This window comes from Hemiscyllium ocellatum, chromosome 13, assembly GCF_020745735.1.
Source record: "Hemiscyllium ocellatum isolate sHemOce1 chromosome 13, sHemOce1.pat.X.cur, whole genome shotgun sequence".
Classification (NCBI taxonomy): domain Eukaryota; kingdom Metazoa; phylum Chordata; class Chondrichthyes; order Orectolobiformes; family Hemiscylliidae; genus Hemiscyllium; species Hemiscyllium ocellatum.
Genome location: NC_083413.1, coordinates 59,289,306 through 59,314,197, shown reverse-complemented (window position 1 = coordinate 59,314,197; position 24,892 = coordinate 59,289,306).

The following is a 24,892-nucleotide window of genomic DNA, read 5'->3' as shown; positions in this document are numbered from 1 at the left end:
TTAGGGGAAACTTTTCTGACAAGCTCACAAGAAGAATGAGCAAAGTACACATTCAGTGCTAATACTTGACCACTGAGCACAAAATCTGGGCCTTTTGGGTGAAGTTTCTTTATACAATTTAATGAAAGACTAAAAAATTTACTTTTATTGATTAATGCTGGAGCATAACAGACATCGGTTAAAACAGGAGATAGAATGCATTACCATTTTAAAATTAAAATAAGAGGGTGTCACTTGAAGAACTGGACACACAGCAGCATGGTGATGTTGAATATTAGAACATCAAAAAGTGTGAGAGAATGACCATTATTGCATTTGTTCCCACTTGACTCTTCACTTATGATGTAGGATCTGTGGCCATTCACTGAAGAAGGAAAAAATGGTGAGAGTGAATGTCGGAACGGCAAACTTTTGGCAATGCAGTATATTGGTGGAGTTTGCTAACATGGAGGGATATTTGTGATCACTGGACGGAGGCTGCAAAATCCCATCAGCTCAGCTTCAGATATGTGACCAAGTAAATGGAAAAGACAAAAATTACAAAATAAAAGGAGAAATTCACATAAATGATTTGGGTGCAAGCATAAGAGGTACAGTTAGTAAGTTTGCAGATGACACCAAAATTGGAGATGTAGTGGACAGTGAAGAGGGCTACCTCAGATTTCAACAGGATCTTGATCAGATGGGCCAATGGGCTAAGAAGTGGCAGGTGGAGTTTAATTCAGATAAATGCGAGGTGCTGCATATTGGGAAAGCAAATCTTAGCAGGACTTATGCACTTAAATGCTAAGGTCCTAGGGAGTGTTGCTGAACAAAGAGACCTTGAAGTGCAGGTTCATAGCTCCTTGAAAGTAGAGTCGCAGGTAGATAGGATAATGAAGAAGGCGTTTGGTATGCTTTCCTTTATTGGTCAGAGTATTGAGTACAGGAGTTGGGAGGTCATGTTGCGGCTGTATAGGACATTGGTTAGGCCACTGTTGGAATATTGCATGCAATTCTGGTCTCCTTCCCATCAGAAAGAAGTTGTGAAACTTGAAAGGGTTCAGAAAAGATTTACAAGGATGTTGCCAGGGTTGGAAGAATTTGAGCTATAAGGAGAGGTTGAATAGGCTAAAGCTGTTTTCCCTGGAGTGTCAGAGGCTGAGGAGTGACCTTATAGAGGTTTACAAAATTATGAGGGGCATGGATAGGATAAATAGGCAGAGTCTATTCCCTAGAGTCAGGGAGTCCAGAAGTACAGGGCATAGGTTTAGGGTGAGAGGGGAAAGATATAAAAGAGACCTAAGGGGCAACTTTTAGCACAGAAGGTGGTACGTATATGGAATGAGCTGCCAGAGGAAGTGGTGGAGGCTGGTACAATTGCAATGTTTAAGAGGCATTTGGATGGGTATATGAATATGAAGGGTTTGGAGGGATATGGGCTGGGTGCTGGCAGGTGGGATTAGTTTGGGATGGGATATCTGGTCGGCGTGGACAGGTTGGACCGAAGGGTCTGTTTCCATACTGTACATCTCTACGACTCTATGGCTCTAAATCAAATATCATGCACAGTAATGAAAATTAAAGCAAGAACAACTTTTTAACCTACATTGTTGGCTGACTTTTTCCATAAAATCGATGCTCTATGAGTATACAGAGGGCACCCAACTTTTCTGCAAATGTCAACCAGGTACCATAGTCCATCCACGCTGGGTTTGCAGTTCCTTCTCCACCAATCATCAAGAAGACAGGACCTCCAGGCTGATAAAATGTATCATTGATATAAAATCTCTGGGAAAGTAAACATAAAAATGGAGCAGCACTAGCTTGCCAAGTTTACTGAATTTTACTCTAAATGTACCGGCCATTATTATTTCAACAATATTAAATTCAAAAGTTAATTACTGAATAAAAGACTGAGGAACTAGACCAAACCTTTGCACTGTCACCAATAAAAAGCAACTACAACAAAGAGTTTCTTGAGGGTACAGCTCAGTTACCCCAACAACAAAAAAAGCACAAGGTCGTAATGAAAATGACCAAGGATTTTCAGTATATCAGTCAGACAAATACTTATGTAATAACTTACAGGCAATTATAGGCAGGGATACTGCTACCACACTGTTTTTATAGATGCACTTGTATGCTATGGAAAATGTGTTTCAGAGATGGACAATTGTACTGCCAAAATGGGCCTTTTTATTGGTCCTAAGTTCTCACCTACTTTTAAGAATTCTTCAATAGTAGAGTTAATTTTTTTATGTTTATTCATGAGATGTGGGCATCATTGGGCCAACAATTATTGCCCATCCCTATTTGCCTAGAGGGCAGTTACTAGTCAACCCTATTGCTGTGGGTCTGGTGTCACATATAAGCCAGACCAGGTAAGCATGACAAATTCCTTCCCTAAAGAGCATTAGTGAATGAGATGAGTTTTTCCCAATAATTGATAATGGTTTCATGGTCACCATTAGACTCTTAATTCCAGATATTTATTGAATTCATATTCTGTCATCTGCTATAGCAGAATTTGAACCCAAGGCCCCAGATTACACTACCTGAGTCTCTGGATTAATAGGTCAAGCAATAGTAGCAGAAGGCCACCAAGTTAACAAGTTACTACCAACCTAGTCACTATATATACCATTTACCCGATTACAAAGTAGTTGTTCGAGATTCTTACCATTGACAAAGTTAAAAACAGCCTCAGACTTGAATGTGTGTTTGAGTGGATCTTTGAGCCACTGTTTCATGTGCAATATTTTGCACATTTCCACAGAGTGCTTATGAACGTGTGCAACTAGCAAGATTCTACACATATGCAAATTTTCTAAGCTACATTAGCTGGTACTTTAGTTGATGTAGCTTTATTTTTGCTTCATTATTTCCCCCTATATTATGCGAATAAAGTCTGCATAATGGTGGAGCATTAAATGGCAAGGCTTCCTCTACTCTCAAGGGAAGAGGCAAACCATTACTTTGAAACACAAAGTAGAAGTACTACAATGTGATGAAACTGGTAGGAAGGCAGTAACCAGAGCGAGTTCATTTTGACTCCCAATACCAATTGTGTGGGCCATCAAGCAAAACAAAAATAAGACACAGACTAGTGAATAAAGTGCTAATCCAGTAAACACTAATTTTAACTTGTGGGCAATGTCCGAGGGCCATCCTTCAGATCTGATGACATCCCTATAAAAATACATGTAGATAATCACTATAAAGACATTGTATCTTTGATTTAACCCACAGACGCAGGTCTTGTCACCAGGTTCAAACTGACACAAGTTCTGGTGGGGCTACAACACTATTGAGGAAATTAATTACACTACATTGCTTGGGAGGAGGTAAAACAGTCAACCATGAAGAGTGTATGACACACGTCTATCCACAAAATAATTTGTGACTTTCATGGCTTTGATGAACTTACCAAATGTATTTCCCAAGGCATCATGACTATGGTCAACATAGTAAGAATTTTTAAGTAGACAAGGATAATGTTGAGAAGTTTTCTGTGGCTTTGTACAGAACATGAGGAGAAAAGTTGCTTGAGCAGAAATGTGCTCTATCAGAGAAAGATTTGGAAGAGCAGTAATCATCACAAAGCAAGCAACAAACATTGTAACACATGTCAGAAGCTTTCAAGCTCATTAAATGAGCACTAAGTATTTTTAAAAAGATTATACTCCTTCCACTCTCAATCATTCAGAAAGTGATGTGAAGTATCAACCACAGTGCTACCATGCAGCACTTGCTTAGCAAAAACCTACTCACTGACACTCACTTTAGGTTCCATCAATGCCTCTTAACTTGTGACTTTATTACAGCCTTGGCTCAAACAGTTAAATTCAGGGGAGGTGCCCTTGACATCAAGGCTGCATTTGACCAAGTGCAGCATCAAAGAGCCCTTGCAAAATTGAAGTCACCAGGAATCAGAGGGAAAACTATCTGTTGGTTGGAGCTATATCTGGCACAAAGAAGGATGATTGTAGTTTTGGGGTGTCAGTCATCCTCAAATCCAGGACATCTCTGTAGGAGTTCCTCAGGGTAGTGTCCTTGGCCCAACCACCTTCAACTGGTTAATTACTGATCGTTTACCCATCATAAAAGCAGAAGTGAGGATGTTTGCTGATGTTCTCAGACATAGAAGCAGTCCATGCCCAAAAGCAGCAAGACTTGGACAATGTCCAGATTCATTAGCACTGCATAGTGCCAGGCATAATGAAATTCTCTCTTATTGGAGATGATTATCACCCCTTGACGTTCAATGGCATTAACATTACTGATTTCCCCCATTACTAACATCCCGGGGGTTTCCATTGACCAGGAAATGTACTCAACTAGCTATATAAGTACTGTGGCTAAAAGAGCAGGTTAGAGGCTAGAAATACCTAGCAGGTAACTCATGTCTTGACTTCCCAAAACTAACCACCATTTACAAGGTTCAAGTCAGGAGTGTAATGGAATACTCCCCACTTGCTTGGTAAGTGCAGCCCCCAAAACACTCAAGAAGTTTGACACCACCCAGAACAAAACAGCTCGCTTAATTGGCACCACCTCAACAAACAATCTATCTGTGTATTCTTCAAACCTACAATTCAAGAAGTGATCTAAAATGAACAATAAGTGAGACAGAATAAAGGCCTTCATCTTCTATCCCCAAGTTACTTCTCATCATATTAATGGTGAGCCATAATTGTCTTTTTGTAGTTATTTATTTTTGCCTTACACAAGATGAATGTTTGTGTAATGTTATTGGTTACACAAATTCTTGGTTGGGGACACATCTCTTCATGATACATACATTGAAATGGGAAAATGTGCCTTGATGGCAGGTGATGTATTTGGGAAAATATGAAGTTGTTCACTTTGGTGGAAAGAAAGAAATATTAGAATATTATTTAAACAGAAAACAACGGTGGAATTGCAGAGGAGGATTTAAGTGTTCCAGTGCATGATTCACAAAAGGTTTGTGTTTAGGTACAGTATGTAATTAAGGAGACTAATGGGATGTTATCCTTCACTGCAAGAGGAATTGAACATAAAAGTGAAGATAAAAACCAAAAGAACTGCTGATGCTGGAAAGCAGAAACAAAAACAGAAATTGCTGGAAAAGCGCTGCAGGTCTGGCAGCATCCGTGGAGAGAAATCAGAGTTAATGTTTCGGGTCCAGTGACCCTTCTTCAGAACTGAAGGGTAACTGGACCTGAAATGTTAACTCTAATAAAAGTAGCAATGTTATGCTTCAACTATATGGGGAATTGGTAAGACAACATCTTAAATATTCTATGTAATTCTGATCTCATTATTCAAGGAAAGAAGTGAATACTTTGAGGATAATTCAGATAAGGCTTACTTAATTGATAACTGGAATGGGTAGGTTTTCTCATGTGAACAGGTTAGTTATGCTGAGCTTATATCCACTGGAGTTCAGAAGAGTAAGGGATGATTAGATTGACATGTCTAGGACACTGAATAGTCTTGAAAAGGACAGTGCGGAAAGCGTGTTTCATCTTGTGAGTGAGTCCAGAACTAAGGGGCAGTGTTTTAAAATAAATGGTCACCTTTTCAGGACAGAGATGAGGAGATTTATTTTCTTTCAGAAAGTGGTGGAACTTTGGAACTCTCTGCCACAAAAGTGGAGGTAGGGTTATTAAATATTTGAAAGACAGTGGTGGATAAATTGTTGTGAGGCAGGGGAATCAATGCTTATCGGGGGGTACATGGCAATGTGGCATCTGAAATGCAAGCAGATCAGCCGTGATCTTATTGTATAATCTGGCCAGCCACAGGCTCAATGGTCTATTTCTGGTCTATTTACATAGGTTCCTGTGTTTGATAAAAGTAATTTCAGTTTAAGTCATAGTTCCAGGATTCTTGCTATTACTGAAAGCAGTATATTCCTGTATATAACCAATTTTGAGACAAAGTCACAAGAGACAATAGAACAAGAAAATATAATTTGATTATTTTACATTGTATGAAATTGGAGGTGTTTTCTGCCCGTTTAAATTCGAGAGAGAAACGTTTACATAGATATTAGGTAATTCACAAAGGTAATAAAAGGTGAGTCCTCACACTATTCATTTGGATTACTGCTCCAGGCCCTGGTCTTGTGCCCTATAAACACTATCATTCTATGTCCAATATCATCCTCGTATTGCAGAATTTATGTTTCCTTATATGCCTTATAATGGGAACTACATACAACATTTATTTAGAACAGTAACACTCGCTGAGCGACTTTTGCCTATCTTCATTATTTTTCAATAAGGCTGTATCATGACAGATGATCGAATTTCCGTAAAGTATTTCACAACAATTTGCCCGAACTGCCTCATCAAATTTCAATTATTTTATTAGAAATCGGCGAAATTTTCTGCAAATGTAGCACTGACGACAGTGTATTCTCACTGAAACACACTGCAGGGAACGAGCAAAGGATTAGCCTGGTAGTTGGACATTTACTCCAACCCTCTGTATCTCTGAAAGAGTAAACTCTGTCCTGTCTGCACTGACGGTTACCTGTTTCCACACCCTCCCATCAGCGGCGTTGAAATGATCCAGTCTCTGGACAAACCATTGCTCACTCCCCTTAAAACGTAACTTCTGCCGTAGAATCCGGAGGTATCTCGAATTATGAAAACCTAAAGTACACCACTCACAGGAAACCAAGAGAACAATGGACAACACAAGGCGAGTTATCCTCATCACCGATTTAGCGTCACTACACATTCAAAGATATAGACATGGTATGAAGACGTTTATCACGAAGTGAAGATCAAATGGACAAAAAATATCTTCTTGGATCAGCTGATGCGACACAAGTCACTGGAACAGTGACATCTGGCAGACGCATCCTGTTCAGTCATGTGGTTCACAACGTTACACACTGAGGAGCAAAATTGGCCAAAGAAAGAATCACAATTGTACTGCTTCGGCATCACAACTGACTGAGTTACATCACAAAGCTGTTGGAAGGAAGTTCTAAGAATAAATGAACGCGCTTGCTAAACATTGACAGATTATAGAGTTACCCTACATAATTCTCTCCTGTTATTTTCCTATTTGCTCTGACAGTAGAAAGGACTGTATCCACGGAATACTATGGACACAACGCTCAGATCAGTTCTCAATTAGATTTTTTTTTTAAATTCCTAGCTACTCTGGTTATAACCTTGTAGTCTGTAGTTATGGCGCAGGAATTCAAACGGATTACACATTTTTAAAACAGCCTGTGCTCCCTGGATATAAACTGGTCTTTGTCAACCAGTCCTATTCGCAGATCCAGAGTTTTGGAAGTCTGCTACCGGCCTTCTGAAAGTAGATACTTTGAGCTGGCCCAGGGTGTGTAGTGAATTGGGATCTAAATTAAGACACTGCTGAAAAGTGTACTATGAAATCATTTGCATTTATTAGCGTTTTTTGCATATAATCAAAACATCTGAATAACTCATAAATACACCGGTTAAAACGTATTATTGTTGTGATGCATTACATAGAATTAGATTAGATTCCCTACAGTATGGAAATAGGCCGTTTGCCCCAACAAGTCCACACCGACCCTCTGAACAGTAACCCACCCAGACCTATTTCCCTCTGACTAATGCACCTAACACTACAGGCAATTTAGAATGGCTAATTCACCTGATCTGCACATCTTTGGACTGTGGGGGGAAGCCAGAGCACCTGGAGGAAACCCACACAGACACAGGGAGAATGTGCAAACTCCACACAGACAGTTGCCCAAGGCCAGAACCAAACCTGGGTCCCTGGTGCTATGCAGCAGCAGTGCTAACCACTGAGCCACTGTGCCACCCCAAGTTAGATTGAACTTACAGCATAGAAATAAGCTATTTTGGCTCAACCAGTTTCCCCAAATCATTTAAACCCTATCCACATGTCTTCTGTGACTTTATTCTCTCTCCTTCACCTAGCCAGCTTTCCCTTGAAGGCAGCCATGTTGTTTTTTAAGTTCCCTCCCAGGACAGTAGTGAATTCCACATTCCTGTATACTTAAGTTTATATTAACTAGTAGCAGTCATCTTATAGTGATGGCCAAGAGTTTTGGACTCCCCACATGTGGAACTTTTATCCTGTCAAACCCTTTATCATTTTACAAATAATCAACACTTCACATTCACTTTTTTGAAAAAGACAGCTTCATCTTGTTCAAACTTTCCTGGCAGGTATAACCCGTAAGTTTTGTTATATTACTTGAACAATTTTTTGCGTCTTCTTTACTTTATCAATTTCTGTTAAGAGGATCAGAAATTTATGCAACAGTACAATACTAATTTAATTAATGTTCTATATAATTTTAAAATAATTTCCATAATTTTCAATCCTACTCCATTACAGCAGAAAGGTATTAGGGTGACCAGTTAACATTAAATGATATCCCATGAAAGATTTAATAAGAACAGTTAATCTTAGTTGGTGTTGATTCCTGGTAATAACTTTGATTGTATGAAAATACAGTATGCTTTATTCTTGATTTGAACTCTGGTGTTTATTACGAGCAAAGATTGAGGATAAACGATAAAAGTTTTTGCTCTAGGCACAGTAAAGAAGCAGTACCCAATATGTGCTTTAAATTGAATTGATTGGGTTAGGCTTTATGGGCTACAAATTTGGTACTCCATGCTGAGAATGAAATGAGCATCAATATGCTGTACACCCACTGGAAGCATTCCGGCTGATCAGATATCTATGCTCCTCCAATTCTGGCGTCTCATACATTCCCAATCATGACTGTCTCACCATTGGTTGCCATGGCTTCTGTTACTTTGTGGTTTCCTTAAAACATACTGCTTTCATTAAACCTTTGGTCATCTGACCTAAGATCTCCCTGTGTGACTGTGTGCCTTTGTTTGATTGTGTTTCTGTGAGGCATTATTTATTTTTGAGAAAGATCTGACTTCATGTTATTTTCCGAGAAGGGTTTCTAGTAAAATTGGAAATAGAAATCTGATGTACACTTGACATTATTATAAATTAGTATTTGTTATATAACAACTACCTTACATATACATTATTCTTTATTGTTTTCCAGTTACTTCTTCTGCACTGTTTTCATTTTGTAATGGAATACATATTTCATTACATTAATTGTTTGCTATGGACTTATTTTGGTAATTTTTTTTCCTTTATTCGTTTTGCAGGGCCAACATTTATTGTCCATTCTTTGTTGCCCTCAAACTGATTGTCACTAACTGGATCAGAGGATAGTCTTAACTAGCACATTGCTGCAGATCTGGAGTCACATGTAAGCCACCAAGAAAGGATGGCAGATTTCCTTCCCTCAAGGGCATTAGTGAATGGGATGTGATTTTACAAATGACAATTGGTACATTGCCAAATTTTAATTCCAGGTTTTATCAAATTCAAATTTCAATTTCTGCAATGATGGGATGCAAACACAGGACTCCAGAACATTAGTCTGGCTTTCTGGATAACTGGTCCACAGACCTTACCATTATCCTATCTCTCCCTACTAAAGGTGTTGCATTATGTTATTTGCACAGACTTCTGTGAAGAGTTATTCAGGACTTTCTCAGAGTTTTAACCATGCTGGAGAAATGTACAGGAACAGAACATTTCTTCAACTTAGTTGAAATTAAGTTGAATCAGAGAGTAAAGCAGAAAAGATTTTCAAGAATATTTAGTGGTGGAGTGGCAACCTCTGCACCTTCTAGTGAGAAGAAAACATCTAAAAATATTACTTTCTGTAACTTTGGAAGTGATAGTAAGTTCTGGGACAAGTGGTGCAAAACACATAAGTTTAAATTTCCAAGCAGCATGTCACAGATTTAGCCCTCAATGATCTCTTTCAAATTTATCTGCAATCACATTGACCTTCTTCAATTAGGACAGTGTGACCAATCTTAAAGATCAAAATGTTTCAGCCTAATGGAGAAAGAAAATGGAAATGCATTGTGTGTGATCTTGACTTTATAAATTTAACAATTTTAGCTAACATCACTTAACATAAAATAAATCAGATGACAACGTAACACCTAGGAAAAATATGAATGGAGAAGAAATTTCAAAGGGAGTTTCAGAAAGATATGTACTTTCCATCATCTAGATATACAATAGTTTGTGTCAGTAATAATCCCAACTCTTAAATCCTTTATGCAAGCTTGGAAAGAATTGGCTTAACTTTATTACACCTCGATAAAGGTTAGCTGCTTCTGTGTATAGTAACTTTAACTCCCTTTATTGAAACAGCATCCTCTTTGGTGTCCATATCACGGTGCATTGTGCCACGTACAGTCAGGATCTGAAAACATATCAGTGAGATCAATAATTCCAATTACTAAATATATCTGTCCTTACGTTAATCTGATTGAGATACAAAGAAGAAATCATAAGAATTTAAGAAATAAGCTTATATTTATACAACAGTTACAATGTCAGAAAGTTTAGAAACTATCACTGAGGTCCATTTCTCATGGCTAATTCTAAATATGACATGGAAATATATGACATATCTAAATGCCACTTTTCAATGTTTGTGATTAGATGATAATTTAGATGGAACTTCTGAGTAATAATGCTTGTGTGCACTGATGCACTTTCAAAATATATTGCACTGACACAAACTGGTAATGAACTCTAGCCAATATTATTAGATTGCACAGACAATTACTGTCCTTTAAGGATCAATAACTGAGCACCCACACAAAAATTATATTTCTCATACATACAAGATAGATGTGTTCTTACCTTATAAGGCTGACTCCATGGCCCTTTTCCAGTCACATTCACTGCACGGACCCGGAACAAGTACTCAGAGTTGGTGTTAAGGTTAGTCGCAACAAAGTTTGTTCGTCTGATTCCAGAGAAGACTCCAGCTTGATACTGAGGTATAGCCATTTCCTTGTCAATTGAAATGATCTCTTGGAATTGGAGTTCAAAAAAGAATACAGTGTGTTCTTCTGCTGGAAACAGCCATTTCACCTATTTAAACAAAATTTAAAACAAAAGTAAACTAGGTAGTAAACTTCGAAGTAGTATTGGTGGTTGATATTCACTGGTGTACTAAATAGCATAAAAGGATGTAGATAGATGGGTCAGTGATTCATTTGTTGAAAAATTCAACGCAATGGCAGATGCTGAATCATGGTTATGATATAATTAAAACAAGAAATCATCATGTAAAGTTATAGACCCTCATTACAATATAAAATAGTATAAAATAATTAAAGGATTGCACAAAAATTAAAATTTAAATACATAAATAATTACAAAACATTATAAAATTCAGATCGCTTTAATTTCCAGAATAAAATGCAAAATCCCCTGTACTCTGCATTTTGTTTAAAGCTCATAAATTATATGTTGTCAGGTTGATTAAATTAACTTCTCAATCAGTTATGTAATGTCTGTAAAATGATTAACTTTATTAATAACAAAAAGAAATTACTAGAATAACTATTTGTCATAAACAAGAAATTGTGAATCAAGAATATCTACTGTTTTCTGCATATCCTTGGCATGACAGTCAAATGGGAATTGGAATGCAGTTGAGAGTTTTTAATTGTAGATGGTGAATTCCAGGCCTGTGGTCATTTTATGATAGAGTATAGTTTGTCAGCACTCACTGTGAAGATTCCAATTTGTCGAGTAAATACTGGAGCACATTACAGATTGCAACTATACCCAGCAACAACAACAAAAAAGTTACATCATGGTTTTTACAATGCTAATCTGAAACTTCGTAAGGTTCAAAACAGAAGCAATCACTCAGCTACAGACCAGAATCGGCATAAACTAATAAAACACAATTCAGTATAATAGTAATTTATGGAAATTTGGAGGTGATACACAGGATCTGCAAGTTAACTAATGAGTTGAATAGCTTTGCTATGTATTTCACCAATTATAGAAGAAAAATGATAGCAGACTCATCTCCAGAATATTCTCAGATACCCCGTAATGTTAACTTTCTAAGTTGTATTCACACTTAAAATTTACTATGAAGATTTCTAAATGGAAACAATTGTGAAAAGATCGAGTCTTCCTCCACTCATCTCCCCACTCCTCCCAAATCCAAATGCAGTTACTCACTGACCACACTCAATACATGAAAAAAACTGAGCACATTATTTAGGAAGATCTCAGATCTATCTTTTTTATCAGCAACACAGTGGCTTAGTGATTAGCACTACTGCCTCACGGCACCAGGGACCTGAGTTTGATTCCAGCCTCGGGCGACTGACTGTGTGGAGTTTGCACATTCTCCCTGGGTCTGTGTAGGTTTCCTCAGAGTACTCCGGTTTCCTCCCATAATCCAAAGATATGCAGGTTAGGTGAATTGACCATGCTAAGTTGTCCCATAGTGTTCAGGGATGTGTAGGTTAGGTGTATTAGTCAGGAGGAATGGGTCTGGGTGGTTTACTTTTTGGAGGGTCGGTGTGCACTTGTTGGGTTGAACACTGTAGGGATTCTATGAGCTGAATCTCAGGTGAGGTGGCTATAGAGGCATAATAACTTTCTTAAGCTAAAGAAAGGAAAATTGACTGAAGTTAAGAACTAGAAACTTGTCATCTTGTACCCAATTTCTGTGTGGAAGTGGGGAAAACAAATTAATTTCTGAAAGGAACTGGGGGAGAAATTGAGTTCTGTTCCAGTCTTTTGTTGAGAAAGTTAAAACCTAGATGTGCACATACACTTCCACCCAGAAATGCATTGAATGCCATCTTTGTACCAACATAGATGTAGTGACAGCAAAGAAGGTCACCTCAGATTACAACGGGATCTTGATCAGATGATGCTGAGGAAATAACTATGAGGTATTGCATTTTGAGAAAGCAAATCTTAGCAGGACTTATACACTCAATGGTAAGGTCCTAGGGAGTGTTGCTGAACAAAAAGCCCTTGGAGTGCAGGTACATAGCTCCATGAAAGTGGAGACGCAGGGAGATAGGATAGTGAAGAAAGCATTTGGTATGCTTTCCTTTGTTGGTCAGAGTACTGAGTCCAGGAGTTGGGAGGTCATGTTGCCATACAGGACATTGGTTAAGCCACTGTTGGAATATTGCATGCAATTCTGGTCTCCTTCATATCAGAAGATGTTGTGAAACGCGAAAGAGTTCAGAAAAGACTTACAAGGATGTTGCCAGGGTTGGAGGATTTGAGCTATAAGGAGAGGCTGAATAGGCTAGGGCTGTTTTCCCTTGAGTGTCGGAGACTGAGGGGTGACCTTATAGAGATTTATAAAATCATGAGGGGCATGGATAGGATAAATAGACAAAGTCTTTTCCCTGGGGTGGGGAAGTCCAGAACTAGAGGGAATAGGTTTAGGGTGAGAGGGGAAAGATATAAAAGAGACCTAAGGGGCAATCTTTTCACACAGAGGGTGGTGCATGAATGGAATGAGCTGCCAGAGGTGGTTGTGGCAACTAGTACAATTGCAACATTGAAAAGGCATCTGGATAGGTATATGAATAGGAAGGGTTTGGAGGGATATGGGCTGGGTGCTGTCAGGTGGGACTAGATTGGGTTGGGATATTTGGTCGGCATGGACAAGTTGGACCGAAGTGTCTGTTTTCGTGCTGTACATCTCTATGGCTCTATGATTTCAGCATGTGCACCGAACAACTGCTGATATTTTGCAAATATTAATCAATGTTTGAAGTCAATGTGCAAAGCTGGTTTGATGCCAACTTTGCCCTTTTTAAATGTCATACTACAGTTAATGCCATCATAGCTTCCCACAATTGAACAAGTGTTCAGCTCAAAAAGGAACCCCATTCCCCATCAGCACACTTGAAGGGATCATTACACACTTAGTTTAGTTGTAGGATTATTTTTTCTAGCTGCTGTTGCAATTCTATGGTTTTATTGAAGCTTTCTTTCGCTTGCTGAAATTCTTTGGCAGAAGTGTAAAACCATACAGATCTGATGTTGAATATTTTTAAGAAACTAATGTTTTAAAAAGAAAATTTTCTGCTTTAAAATCTGTACAGTGGACATAAGTTCAAAAGGGCTCTTCAAGATGAAGGCCAAAGTAGGCTATGTCTGTTACAGTGGACTATTTCAAAGATGATTATAACTGTGTATGTTCAGCCTGAAATCACAAAAAAAATTTGGAATTTACCTGGGCCTGCACAATACAATGGGTCCTTCTAAAGTACAAACAGCTCTTCTTCCCTCAACAGATATCAAATTGGGAATCATTCAAAATTGAATGGCAATGATTTGAAAAGCTGATTGCCTCAGCTGAAAAAAACAATGGATACCTCTAATTCCTGAACCTGGGTTAATCAGCCTCCCAGTTATCTTGACTGTAGAAATCCTGAGACAATAGATTCAAGAAAACACCCTCAGAGGGAGGTCTTGCCCAAATGAAATTGAGACATAAATAAATAAATTAAATATTGTTCGTTTGAAGGGAGCTGAAGCAGCATGAAAGCAGTCGTGCTGCTCAGGTTCTGTTCCCACATCTGCAACTGGATCCTTTAATTCCTGATACGGACACTGCAATCAGTAAGGATAGATGACAACATCTCCACAATAATCCTCAACATAGTTGCAGAGAGTTGTTGATGCAGCCCAGTCCATCTCAAAAACCAGCCTTCCTTTCATTGACTCCCACTTTTCCTGCTGCCTCAGGAAGGAGCCAACATAATCAAAGGCTCCTCCCACTCCAGTTACATACTCTTCCACCCTCTTCCATCCGGCAGAAGATACAAAAATTTGAAAACATGTACCAACAGATTCAAGAACAGCTTCTTCCTTGCTGTTATCAGACTTGTGAATGGACCTCTCATATATTAGACTTGATTTTTTTCTGCATCTTCTCTGTAGCTGTAACACTATATTCTGCATCCTATTCTATTTCTGTGACGTGCTCATGTAAGGTAGGATTTGTCTGGTTAGCACCCAAAACAAACTTTTCATTGTATCTCAGTACATCTGACAATAATAAATCAAAGGATTGAGTATAGAAGCAAAGAGGTTCTTCTGCAGTTGTACAGGGCCCTTGTGAGACCGAACCTGGAATATTGTGTGCAGTTCTGATCTCCAAATTTGAGGAAAGGCGTTCTGCCTATTGAGGGAGTGCAGTGTAGGTTCACGAGGTCAATTCCTGGAATGGCGGGACTATCTTATGTTGAAAGATTGGAATGACTGGGCATGTATACCCTTGAATTTAGAAGACCGAGAAGGGATCTGATTGAGACGTATAAGATTATTAAAGGATTGGACACTCTGGAGGCAGGAAACATGTTTCCTCTGATGGGTGAGTGCCGAACCAGAGGATACAGCTTAAAAATACAGGGTATACCACTTAGGACAGAGATGAGGAGAAACTTCTTCACCCAGAGAGTGGTGGCTGTGTGGAATGCTCTGCCCCAGAAGGCAGAGGAGGCCCAATCTCTGGATTCATTTAAGAAAGAGTTGGATAGAGCTCTCAAGGATAGTGGAATTAAGGGTTATGGAGATAAGGCAGGAACTGATTGAGGATGATCAGCCATGATCATAATGAATGGTGGTGCAGGCTCAAAGGGCAGAATGGCCTACTCCTGCATCTATTGTCTATAAATCAAAAAGTTTGAAAGCACAGAACTAGTGAAGAACAAGGAACTGTCTCTCTCTCCTCAAAAATGTGCTGTCCTACAGAGACTATCTGTTCAAGAAAATACCACCTATTTATCTACATTAGTCACTGCACCTGCTGGATCAGAGTTCAAATGTTACCCTCTCTCCTTCAGCAACAAGGAACAATGTTAAACCCCAGAGATATATTACTCTTCCTTACTGTCAACATTCTTGGTCTTATCACTACTTGTTTTGATCTTGCTATTTGTAATTTTTACTTCATAACTTTCTCTCTTTATTTACAAGGAACCTTCAGTAACAGTTTGAGATAAAATAACACCTAACCCAGTTGAACATAGAAAAAACTTTGCTGTGGTCAACTTTAACTGGAATCATTACAAATAAAACAAGGGAGAACTAAGCTTTTATAATGTAGCTATCTGACCACATGGTGGACATGACTGGTGGCCATGACAATTAAATGATGCTGAACTACTTTGTGGTAGTCCCAAAGCCTCTGCTGAAATAGGTTGCTTCCAGATGTGAGTGGCCTAGTAGACCATCCTTTTGGAATTTACCCTGATTGGGACAATTAACAGAGGTTACAAAGATCAGGATGAGACTCTATTTGAGGAAGAAGAGGGTGACTAGTGGACATCATGAGACCAGATTTGCTCAAGATCTTCAAGCAGTAGTTCTCTTAACTGAAATTCAGTGAAGATGATGCACAAGTTGATTTTGTTTCACTAAAGGGGCTGAAATGTAGCAACTCTTGTTGCAACGGCTACCTCAAACCAGGGCCTAACCACATTGTTTGTAGCTGTCAAGGAGACAATGGTTGAAACTTTTTTATGCAACTGCTGAAGATAAAAGCAAAATCTCAGAGTTTGCAGTACATTTCTGTGCAAGGGAGGTCACATTGAAGCTCTCTGTACAAAGAGACACAGCTTATTCTCATTCACTCTTAACACAGAAAATCAGGTAGAGTCAGCACGAGGACTCGCTCAAAACGCAGGCTTCCATTTGGTGAAGGATTCCTTTGGCAGTGCCTGTATCACTTAGTGCTGTCACAGAGAGATGGTTTGTCCCATGTGAACATTGTCATTTTCCTTACATTTTCCTTTCAGTTCTTACAATGAGCAGCTGGTGTGCAGTGATAGGCAGTGCTTCCTGCAGGTGAAAGCCTATTATCCCAATAGCAGTTGCAATTCATTCATTCTGCAGCAATTCACTTTGCACCTGCATGGACAATGAGTCACTAGGCGACATTAGTTTTCCACTCATGATATGGTTCCTGACTCCAGCCCAGAATTCAAGTACAGCAGGCAACAAAGAGAATATGCAGCTAAAAAGAATTTAGAGGAGAGACCATTTTCAATTTCAATAATGCTTCAATTGCCTGGGCAACTCTGGGGTTGCTCTGCATCGCTTGTGCATCCAGTCATCATGAATTGTGGAATCCAGCCCGTCAGGGAAGAAGCCGGGAAGCAGCAGCATGAAGAATGGAAAGTTGATGCGGAACAAGAGTACACACAACAGGAAGCAGAGCAGTAGAGGAGGTATATGCCAACAGCCACTTTCTCCCTGCTCTGTGCTTGGTCAAATAATTCATGAGCAGTTCCAATAACTTCAATAACAATCTCCCATTCATCAATGGTCTCTGAGTGTTTACCTTTCATCATTATATCACAAAATGCAAACTTAAAAGTCACCAGAAAATTTATATTCCAATCCAGATTATTAGTTATATCATGCCATCTGCATTGGAATGTTGCTGCAAAGAGTTTCCCCAATGGCTCTGGGTAATGGGAACGTTGCTGAGCTCCATCTGCTAATGCCCTTGAAGCAGCTCTGTGCATTGCTCTGCCTTGAGACTGCACCTTCTCAGTCAGGGGGTAGCAGTCTGCACTGGCTGGCTCACAAGCAACAGGGAGAGTACTGGTGCTGCTTGAGACAGGGCCACAATTCCTTGGAGTCATGGCCAGTTAACTGGGGTTTCACTGCAAAGACTCCAGAAATCTGTTCAAAAACAATTTGATGATTTGTTGTGATACCCTGGAAGTCCTTTGAAATGCTGGCATTCAGAGTCCTGAGGTGCTTCCACTGCAGCACTCACAGCTTTGGGGAAAGCACTGAATGCTGAGATAGGAGCAATAATGTCAGCCATCAGATGCTGCATCAAACAGAGGTCCACAATTGATGGTGATGGAAGTGACTGTTGCAATTACGCATGACAGAGTAGCACAAAATGGCCGACAAAAGCCCCCACAAGCTTTGAAGGCCCTGCCTAACAGAAATTAGAGAGTGTGGGAAACATTTGCCTGATGTAACGTCAGTACAAGAGAATAATAACTATCTGTTTTTAAGTAAGATTGGATATGTGGAAGTAACTGTTATCCAACATAAGAACATTTCACGTTAATTAGTTGATTTTTTTTTAGTTCTTCTAATCAGTTGTAATACAAGTAGTTTTTAATTAAGACTCTTCAAGATAATCATAGAAATAGATTCCGAAATGATTGTGGATACGCACACATCATAAATCACTAAAAACAGTAGAAAGAAAGGTTTAAAAACTAATTATAAGTAATGGAAGGGGGTCTCTCTTGTCTTCTAAGAAGGACAGCATTTAGCCAAGTCTCTGTCCATGTTACAGTTTGGTACAGATGACAGATTAAAACAGACCATATCTGCTGTAGCTGGAAGATAAGTAAGCAAAATAAGTATCTGAAGTTATAATTACTTACGCACTAAAATGCTCCAATCAGAACACAACATCCAGCAATTACTAATATAAAGTGATGTACTAAAAGCCCAATCACAATTGGAAAGCCCAGCACTAATTAACAAAAGTGTAAGGGAGAAGGGAAAGTATCAGGGCTACGAGAAGAAGTATAAAACAAGAAATTGTATTGTATTGAGCCAGAGCGCATTAGACAAAGCCCTGCCTGGTTTATGTCTTGAGTGCCTCTCCTTGCAAGCTACTGGTATTAGCTCAAATAAACTATCACGTGTCTGAACTCTGCTGCCTCCTGAAAGTTATTACCATTAGGGTTTCACTCCTTCAGTGCCCACCCAATTTCATGTACAAAAAGATGTTCCAAGTTCAGTGCACAGCTATTTTTCAAGTTGGTTCTATATTCCCCTACAGTCCTTGAAATAGAATGCACCAAGTATTTAGTTATGTACATCTAAAAGTCAGCTTGGCTTATCAAAGCCATAATCTGAATCACCTTCAGCAGAAGTAATGTGTGAGCTCACCCTCTTGTGAGTTGGCAGTTGTGGACTCCTTTATCCCTGCCTTGGCTCCAGCAAACTTGTGCTCAGTGTCTCACCACTTTGCAGAAGTCTCCTCTGTTTAAGCCTCTAAAACAGTGTCAATATCGGAACTGATAGCATGAAGAAAAAGATTGAGTAACCACGTCCCTTCATGTTCACTGTCTTTTTCATCCACGTCAACTAATTTAGAAAGCTCCACTTCTTGAGTTTTAAATTAAAATGAGTCAGGTTGGCTTGTGAGGGAGACAAGAAAGTAGGAAGTAAGTTCATAAATCCTGTGCTTTCTCTCAATCAGAAGAGGTAATGATGAGGGAGAAATCAAATGAGAGAATAAGGATTAGGCATGTGAATTCATATCAATGAATGTAAACTGAACAGTGGCCATACAGTCAGCAATGCCTCTTTCCACTGTCTTCTTCATAGGATCCATTTGTCCTCTGGGATAGATACCACCTTCTTCTGAAATGAAGGGCGAAGTGTGTCAGTACATTGTGCTATCTCCTGGAGAATGTTGTTTAGCTGCCAGTATGGATGAAGTTGAAATGTACTAAGTATTTGTGAAGATGAGATATCTCATAAATATTAGGGTTGAGTTCTGCGTGATATACGTTATTGGTCAGCCAAGTATTGAGGGAAGGTGGTTTGAGTAAAATAAAGAATTGAGAACGATAATGTTGAATTTGGCCAAATATTCCATTTGAACATGAAGCCATTTCCCCTTCACAACTCATATCAGGTCATTCAACATCCATCTACACTGCAAACCTATTTCTTCTCCAGCTACTTGTTCCCATTTCCTCCTGCCCTTACAGATATAGGACATTCTCCTCCTCTGCATCCTTCCACCAAGGCCTTTAGTGCACTATCTTGATGTACAGTGTTTTGCTCAAAATATTACAGTAGTGATAGGTTTTGAAAGAAACTCCATAAGATGTAATAGATGCACTGAACTCTGGGCATTCAGGACAACAATCACTTTAAAGCCAACAATGTGAGGTACACTGGGTGTAGACAGAAGTTATTGAAAAAACTGGGCAGCATGAAATTATCATGCATCTATCATGAATTTATCATGCATGCCTACAACACGCATAGGTTAGTCATGTACTATGATTTCTGTAAATGTTTTCAAGTCTTATCCAAGTTCATTCCCATAAATTTGGAATGGTCTTCAGTCAAAAAAACACATGACTAAAGAAGTCTAAAAGGAGAAGATCTGAGAACTTGTAAGTAAAAATGTTAGCAACCCGTAAATTGTAATTTAGTAATACTGCATAGCTCTATCTGATTTAATTTGTTAATTTATGTTATGCTTGATGCTAAATGTTTCAGTTGAAAAATAAAATTGCTAATAAAATTGATAATTTCAATAAGTTTATCTGTACATGGTAAATATTACCTTTGCAGAAGTTCCATCCACAGTGTGCTTGTATATAGTAGGAGCTTCTGATAGTTCCTGACTTAAGGTATTCATAGGTTCATTAAGAAAATGATGTGATGATATTTGTGCTGTCTCATTATTTTCTGCGTCAAATTGTACACGATTATCAAACAATTGGAGTTTCCCAACATTACATGTTAGTACAACATTATTCATCTGGGAGAGCAATGGATCATTTCTTGTACCTTTGTTTACAGTAATATTGTTTTTTGATGTATATGCATGACATTGTTTCTTGTGATCAGTGCTAATGTGGATGCCACTCTGTGGTCTCAGTTTTGGACAGGTGCGGTGGCCATTTCTCAAAGGTTGGGTCCTTGGAAAATCAATACTGTACAAGTGATTTGAAGAATGACTCTTGATTGAATCTTCAGTGGGGGTATTTGAATTGATTTCAAAATTAGTTGTCGACTGTGATTGATACTGAGCAGACTGTGCAAATCTTACATTGCATCCAGTTTGAGACTTGTGGTTACTTCTTACAAAACTTTTACTTTTAGTTAACAGTTTGGGATTCCTGTAGTAAGATTGACCCCCAAATCTATGCCTTGATCTTGTGTTTTTAACGATATTATTTGCATTCCAGAAGTGCAAGGGTTTTGAAATATCAAAATTTGTAAAGGAATGGGTTTTTGCACTGTTGGATTTGGTCCCAAGCAAACAATGCACTTTTTGTTTTCTGAAGTCCATCTTGCATCCATCTGAACTGTACTGTTGTTGATTCTGGGAATTGTGGGTAGTCTCTACAGAACATTTTCTTTCACATGAAGAATTCAAACTTTTGCAGCAAAGATTATTTCCAAATTCACCATGCAACCTCACACTTGAAAAACTACTGCAAGCATTGTTGGACACTTGACTCTTGGATGAACCATCACTGACAACACAGTTCGAGGAAATACTTTTCTCATCTTTAGAACAGGTACACTTGCCGAAGTCTTCTGAACCATTCTGAACATAATCTGCCTGAGGTGGTTCTGCATTGGTAAAAGTACAAGGTGCAATCAATTGGGAAAGTGGTGAAGTGCTTTCACCATTTTCTCTTTCCAATGGTAAACACAAACTATTGTAGGAAGAGTTATTTCCAGTGTCACTGTCTGGCAACACTCCAGAAGGACTGCTAATTGTATGATCCTTCAATAAGTCTAGACTATCATTATCAATTGGATGTTTGCCATCTGCTGTTTTAGGAGAGGATATTCTATTTGAAAAATATATCTCTTTCTGATGCACGTCTACATTGAATCCACTGATAACACTCTCATTGTTGAACTGCTGTTGACACTGCCAAGCAGATATAGTATTTCCAGAAATACACATGAACTTTGTTATTTCAGTTGGGCTTTGGCAGTCACCTGATTCTTGATTTCTGTCAATATGTAGGATTTTTGTTGGCGTAGTTGAAGTATTTTGACAGGAGTCAATTCCACTTGCATTGCAAAGGGTATTGTTTGCATCCTTGAATTCGGGGATCTCAATACATTTACAAATACCACCTGGAGAAATACTTGTATCAGATTTAGAACAACACAAGAGAGGAAAAGTCTGATTTTTACTGAGTGGAGTCTCACTGTCATGTTGGAGGTTATGATGTTTAAAATTTGGCAGAGATTCACAGCAAATCATATTGGGCGCATTTGAAGTCACATCCATCTTAGGAGCAGAATGCTTGCTGGAACACTTAACATAAGTAGATGAGTCTGTAAGAGTTTCATTTGAAGTGGCATCAGGCTTAGATGTGTATTCAGAGTTGCATATGCTGGAATCTGCCACATGACTACATGAGTCTTCATAGGTTGAACTTATGGTAACATTATTCTCAGATGCACATTTAGGTCTACATTCGGAAGAACTTGAAACATTTGTGTGAAAATCTGAGTTGTGTTCATCCAAGCTGAAAGCAGCTGTACAAGAACGGGAAATACAAGAGCAAAGATCCAATTTAGGTGAAGTTAAGGTAGCATGAACTTTAGATGTAAATGATGGACAATATAAATTAGGCAAAATCTCATGTATATTGCTAGTAACTTTCAACTTCTTCATTTTGTTTGGAACATTCAATGCTTGAATCTTTTGGAAATCTTCACCACACAAATACTCTGAGGCAGTATCACATATTTGTGAAGAAAGTGCATTAATTGCATCTTTTAAATGATCTACGTTAAATTCAAAGTCTTCAAAAGGAATTACTGCTAATGATTTACTAGGAGTAACATAAAGCATGCTTTCAGTCAGCCGTTTGTTTATCTGTGCAGATGTTTGAAGGAATACAGCAGGGCTAGTTTCCTTGAAAGCTTCCATTGCATATAATATCAATCCTTCCAATTGTAGCATTAATTTTGATGCTGATTCAATGAAATTGTCAACTTCATTTTGCTTCTTTGTATTCTCACTTTTCATTATATCTTTAATTGTCTGTTCCTGCAGTTTAAGTGCTTCTTGTAAGAAATTAAACTCCTTTGTCACTTCTGCCGTTCGTTGCATTGCATTTAGCTCAATATTAGTCTTCATTAATTTCAGCTGCTGAAAACATTTTTCATAATTTGCTTTGACTAAAATAAAAGAGCACACATATTAGGGAATATAATAAAAGACACATTCCATGTCACATCAATATCAACATTTTGATTTAACTTTTAAAATCTGGTTGTCATATGAACAGAGCATTGCACAACTATAGAAATCTAAAATTACAGGTTATGGTGTAACACAGTAGATACATCGAATCTACATAACAAAAATAAATTGTCTAAAAATGTCTTTAAATTTAAACTTATAATTTCAATTAAAGCCATATTAGCCTACCATAATTGAATGTGATTTGGAGGTGCCGGTGTTGGACTGGCGTGGACAAAGTTAAAAATCACACAACACTAGGTTATAGCCCAACAGGTTTATTTGGAAACACTAGCTTTCGGGGCACTGCCTCGTCATCAGATGTTGTGGAGCAGGACCAGAAGAGACAGAATTTATAGCATAAGGGTTACAGTGTCACGGAGTTACAATGATATATTAAACAAACTAAGATTAAGTCTTGCATCTTTTAGGATGGGATATGTTAGTTTAGGGTCTGTAATATGTAAATTTGAGAACTCCTTTTAAGCTACATTCTCAAAGTGGCTTCATTTTTTTTTTAACAATAAATGTTATCTTAGCTCAGACAATGTATTAAAGGTGTGAACTTAAAGTCTGTCCCAGTGTTGAGTCAATTTTATTTCTAAAGTGGGATTTACAAAAAAAATTACACAGATAATTGAATGTTTTATTTGTTAAATTAATAAACTGAATGGAAGCAAAGCAATCTTGCGTGAGAATACAAAACAAGCAATCAGGGTATTTGCAGCCTGATCTTTTTCTTCAATGGCTTCAATGGAAAGTTTAGCTGAGATTAATTTTTCCCCCAATTACATGCAATAAAGATAGTTATTGTCTTTTAAGTGCAACTTCCTGTATATATCCTAATTAATTTAACATGTACTGCTGATAAATTCAATTAAGTGTTCATATAGCATGTACCTTCAGCAAAATGTGAGACATTCTTCTGCATTTCTGCTACTTCACATTGAAAGGCCAGGTCAAGAGAGTATAAACGATGATTCCTGTGAGTACTTAATTTGCATTCATCACATATTGGCAAATTATCCTGTACACAGTAATGTTTCAGATTTGTAAAAGGATGGTAGAAACACTTAATTTGATCGTCAGTGTATGATGAAGGATCTATCAAAACATGAGATAGAAATGCTTTATTCCTGTGAATTTTTCGAAGACATTTTTCACAGAAGTTCAGATTGCAGTTGACACACTTTTTCATCGCAATATGATTGTCTTTTTCATCACAAAGTTGACAGAGGATCTGTGTTTGCTGGGGGTTTATTCTACCTTTTGCATTTCGTTTTTTCTTCTTGGCATTTTCAGTATTAGCATTAAATGCTTCTTGTCTGTACCTTGTCACTGTATTGTTTAGCAAATAGTTCTCTGGGAACTTAACTTCATCTTCCTGGTTGAAACAGAAACTTTCCTTGCATGAAGGGCACTTAATACATATTTGACCCTTTTTTTCATGCTTAATTTCTTTGCTGAGACAGATGTCACATAAACTGTGATTGCAAGGCAGCAAATATGGGTTGTTGTAAAGTTTTCCACAGGATGGACAAGTAAGTTCTTGATACAATGTACCAATTACTTCTTTCTTTTTTTTCATTTTGATCAGTCCTTATTTTCTTGCATGGCATTTATTGAAATGGGTCTACAAGAAATAATTTTGTTAGAAGAACTTACTTGAAACACTCATCATATGAATCTATGCTTAAATCAAACATTTAAAACATTTCCCAAAAATTATTCTCATTTCATGATATTACAAAGTATTAGACAAGTTTAAGAACATCCAAATTCAGGACTGGTAAAATACTGCTTACTAACACAATCCTAATAATATGTTTTAGTAAATGGGAAATTAAAAGCCAACAATGCCTATGTAAAGATATGTCACACAAAAATAAAAATATGTGACGTATAATTTGTCCTTCATAATTGAAGATTACAATGTAATCAACTTGAAGTAATTGACAGACAAAAATGGAAGTTGCTGGAAAAGCTCAGCAGGTCTTGGAAGTATCTGTAGGGAGAAATCAAGGTTGA